The sequence below is a fragment of the Haliotis asinina genome, chromosome 1 (genome assembly GCF_037392515.1).
Source record: "Haliotis asinina isolate JCU_RB_2024 chromosome 1, JCU_Hal_asi_v2, whole genome shotgun sequence".
NCBI lineage: Eukaryota > Metazoa > Mollusca > Gastropoda > Lepetellida > Haliotidae > Haliotis > Haliotis asinina.
Genome location: NC_090280.1, coordinates 75,855,825 through 75,861,146, shown reverse-complemented (window position 1 = coordinate 75,861,146; position 5,322 = coordinate 75,855,825).

Genomic DNA, 5,322 nt, shown 5'->3' with positions numbered 1-5,322 from the left:
TATTAGGTCTTATCAGAGCAGGAAATAATTTTCATATTCCAATTATCGAGGAAATCGTTTGTTTACAGAGCGGCGACGCCAGCTTGACCCTGACCTATCAACGGGTTGGGACCACGTGACATCCACATAACACAGACTTTACAACGTTTACTTTATTAATAGTCTATATCTGTCAGGTTAATGTGTGTGCAGCAATTACACCGCGGAGAGATAGAGAGAGAGAAAGAAAGAAAGAAAGAGAGGGAGAGAGGGAGAGAGGATGGGGTGGGGGGAGAGAGAAACGGAGAGAAGACATATCAGAAAAAAGAGGAGCGGAGATGTGTTGGACCCAGCTGTCTTTCCATTGCTGATCCTGGGTTCTTCATTATATTGTTCACAATTCCTTATATCCCACACAGGAATGTATACCAACGGCTGTCGATATTTATTCTTGAATAAAGGTTCTCACTTCCGGCGCGCGTACGTCAGAGTAAACAACTTCCTGTAACGAGCTGTGTCCAAGGGAATAACCAGAATTGAACTAATAGTTTAGGCTTGGTTCACAAATAAGCTACTCAGTATAAACATAAGCTACATAAGCTGCTAAATATAAATACCAATAAGGGTACCAACAGACATTTATAAGTTGCTGTGCACAGTTCGTAAGGAAATCGAACCTGGGTCTTCCACGTGACGAGATAACGTTTGAACCACAAGGCCACCACACTGCTCACATGTCACACGAGGATTATACAGAACTAGATGCTGATTGAAAATCACAGTTACTACAACATCTTCATGGCTAAGCTTGACACGTGTGTACTATTTTTCAGTTATGGCACACAGTATTACTGAATATACCTCAAAACAAATGATATACAGAGTCTAACACAAGTTGTAAACTACCAGGCAAAGGAAGCTTATCATTTTTATACACGTGAAGGTCGGAGTTAGAATATTGGCCTTCAGTAGCCCAAGGTGGTCGTAAGAGGCGACTAACGAGATCGGATGATCAGGCTCGCTGACTTGGTGGACACTTGTCATTTGCCCCCTATAGCGCAGACCGATGCCCATGCTGTCGATCACTAAACTGTCTTGTCCAGAATCGATTATTTACAGACCGCCCCCATATAGCAGGGATATTGCTGAGTGCGGCGTAAAAGTAAACTCACTCACTAATGTCACTTTTAAATTAACGTTTTCACAATTACAGATACTGCGAAATGATTGCCGAAACACATTCTGTGATCGAGTAGCATGGCAATAAGTCCGTCATTAAGTGGTGAATATCGTGCTGGCATGAAAAATTCCAAAAACAACATAAATTGACCTTGCCGAGAATACCCGTGCACAAATGTTGCCTACGTAATGATGTGGAAACAAAATAATATCAAGAAGATAAGAAAGTCATCAATATGCCCCGCAATGGCAAAACACTCTTATGAACATTTCTGCTAGTTATGACTATGTGTCCCAAATTTAGTGAAGAGATAGAGAACAGTTTCAAAGTTCAGCTCCGAAAGAACACTATCACCAATCTGAGTCGAAGTCACGCTTGTTACCTTGGAGAAGCCAAAACTGTTTAATTCAGAATTCCAAAACTACCAAATGGCACTTGAACACCTTCTGTCCAAGTTTTGTGACGAAATACTGCATATGGTTTTAGTTCTGCGCTGGAAAAGAGCATTACCACATATTCAAGTCAAAGTCAAACTTGCTGCCATAGAAGTGTCAATAACATTTTATTCAGAATTCGATAACTACCAAAAGGCACCAGTTCATCACTAGAACTATCTGTGTGCCAAGTGTAATAAAGAAATAGAGAATAGTTTTAAAATGTTGCTCCGGAAAATAACACTGCCATTTATTTGAGTCAAAGTCAAACTTTTTGCCATGGAAACGCCAAAAGTGTTTAATTCAGAACTCCCCAACTTCCAAAAGGCAACGGTTCGACACCAGACCTATCTCTGTACCAAGTTTAGTGAAGAAATAGCTATAGAGAAGGGTTTGCTCCTACCACCAATCTGAGTCAAAATCAGACTTACTGCCATGGAAACGCCAAAAAATATTTAAGGCAAACTGAAAACAGTTAACAGTACACCAGCAGACCAACCAATGTGCAAAGGTTGGTGACGAAATATTGAATGGTTTTATGGTTCTGCTCCGGAAAAGGCACGTGTGCACGGACGCATGGACCGACGGAGTTCATATTAACACACGCACGCGCGCGCACGCACGCACACACACACAGAAAAACACGTAGAAGGGGAATAAAAGGAAAATCACAGAAATACCTCGACTCTCACAGCGTGACAGAGCCATTGGTATGGCAGAAATTGGAAGCTCCAGAACGTCACAGTGCAAGAGTCTCAGATTGCAGCCAAGCTCCTCCAGCAACTTGTTGAGCCGTTACCAACAGGTAGGCCAGACACAAGACCGTCCAAGAACGGGTAGACCAAGGGTTACCATGACAGCTACATGGAAACAATAGACATGCGGGACATGTACAGATTCGTCACGGCGACGTCAAGGGCGGTGCCGGCCTTGGGCCACCCCACCAGCAGACGAACCGTAATATGCATGATAGGCATCAGAGCTCACCGTCCCTTTCGTGGAATGGCCTTGACCCGTCAACACTGTCAACGCAGGTTACAGTGGGCTGTAACTACACGTCGATGACAGTGACTGGGAGTTCTGTTTACACATGAGAGTCGATTCAGTGTGTTCCGAAATGATGAGCGATTTCGTGTTTACAGACGTAGGGGTGAGCGACTGGCATCAAACTGTGTACAACAAGCCCACCTTTTTGGTGAAGGTGGTGTGATGATGTGAAGCAGGATTTGTATTCAGCAGAGAACACGACTTGTCAGCCATTATGGAAATTTGACTGCTCAAAGGTAGATTCGAAATCTTGAAACCAGTTGTGTGACATCTTGCAACAGGACTATACACACTGACAGGCTCGTACAAGACTAGCTCAGCAACGTAAACATCAACGTATTGCCCTGAACAGCACGATTTCCGGATATGAATCCGACACAGCATCTCTGGGATCACCGTGATAGATAGCTGAGACAACGGCAACCTCCACCAGCAAATGGACAGGAGCTCGAACAAGTTCTCTTGGATGTGTGGCACAAAGTTCCTGCTGAAGTCATCCGGCGACTAACGTCATCCAAGAGAATTTGGTTGCATCTCTTGTGCTTGATTCCGTGACCAGATTAATTACTATCGATTGGACATTAGTGATTCTGTTTCATGCTTGGTAAATGGCTAAAGTTTGAACAATAAATACAACTTCTGTCATATATGCGTTGATGTCTTCTTTATGAGCCACGAATCAGATGTTCAAGAGTTTCTTCTGCCCGATAATTAATTTGAGATTACACTCCCTCAGTTAAGTACAAATTCCAATAGTTTTGTTAGTTTGTGTCCCATCAGGGATTCGTGTCCACATCCTCAGCACTACCCGCCAACACTATTGACTGGTGGGTATTGTAAATCACCGATTTTATGCATTTGTATGAAAGAATCTTTCTATGTAACTGTCAACAAAATAAACAGCAGAACGCAGAGTGCTTGCAGGGGGAGGTAGCTAATGACCTGTAACAGCGGCAGTGATGGGTCAGAAAGGTACATGCAAATGATTTACAATATTTTATGTGATTAGGTTGTCTGACGAAACATCCACTTGCAAAGTTTGAGATCAACTGGATCATTGGATGGAGATTCATGATCTGCATCAGCAGTGTGAATCGCATTCATTTGAGGTTGTCACTGGCATATCTGTTAAAGGCACAACTCAAAATGACATTTTATCAACAGAAGCGAGAACGAGCCATCAGAGTTTCGCAGATGGGGACTTCGAGCAGCCATATTGCCAGAACGTTCGGCCGAGCAAGATAGACCTTTATCAGATCTAGACTAATGAGACCCGTCAACCAGATTGGCCAGACATCTTTGGAAGACAGAGAGTGACAACAGAAAAAAGGGCCATTACCTGCGCATTCTCCATCTGCGCAACCGGATGCTCACAGTGACGTCCAGTTCACTAGTCATCGGCATCTGCTGAATCGTCTACGTTGGGTTTTGAACATGAGGTGCTAGTAACGCGTCGTATTTGGGTGCGACATCTGTTAATTTGAGTCACCACGTACAAAATATTTGCGCTATTTTAAAATACATCCCCAAACATTAGGCGTGTACTTTCTTTTGTGCTTCAATATATTTTCCGGGACTACGCTTTACACTCCTTAACAGTGCACCTGGTATCTGTCTTTGGATTATCATAACCATCGGACGAGTGTCTTAGAAATCTTTGTAGAAACAGTACGATCGATTCCATCTGAAATGTTGTGAAATGTAGACATCAAGTGCTGGACCTACTCGCACAATGCTCCTCACGGACCGTATGTAGTGTTGTTTCAGGTTTCTGTTTGTCTTAGGCGTTTTTAGTATATTTTTAATGTTGTTTTGCAGTTGTTTGTTTTTGTTTTTTCGTTTTTTGTTTGTTTAATATTTGTTGTTTCTATGTAATTGCATGTTACTATTTTCTTGGAGGAAGGGGGTGCATTTGGTTATTTCATTTTTTTTTTCATTTATTAATCTATTTAAGATTGATTGATTGATAGATAGATTGAATAATTGATTATTGGGAGGGGATAATTTTTGTAATATTTAAATTTTTTCTAAGGCAAACAGAACTAGATAAACCGTCCATTTGACTATTCGACAGTTTTACCGAAAACAGCTCTGTACCGATTGACACAGGTACACAGTATTTCTATGTAGTTCTGAAACGGAGCCGTTGGCGCCTGACAGATGACTGCTTCTGCGTCTACGCATCAACCGTCATGTCGTTTCCCTCAGAGCATACACCACAAAGACGGAGCCTTGTACACGAAGCCTGAAGGCTCAAGAATTATAACAGCTTCGTTAGATCTATTTCCTCCAATGACGCCGATGGGTGTAGACTTGAACCTCCAACCATCTACTTCCTGTTCAATTAAAGATTTCTCTTTGTCTGCACGACAACCCATAGCTGACTGCAGGGGTACCGAAATATGAGAACCCTGACTGAGGCGAGTCGTTATTTTTCACCTACCTTTATCCCGTGATGGTAACTGACGTCAGAATATATATTTTAGCCTATCTAGTACCATTATGGTAATTAAGGGGCGGTTTTGGATAGTTTTTAGAGGGGTGAGGGATGTTGAGTCTAGATGAGTTGCAATTTTGCCATCAAATAATGTTCAAATAGGATTGGGGAATCTCTAAAAACAACTTGCTGCCCCTAAGTGTTGGTCACGTGTTTAACAAGCACAATTAACTGTTAACTACACG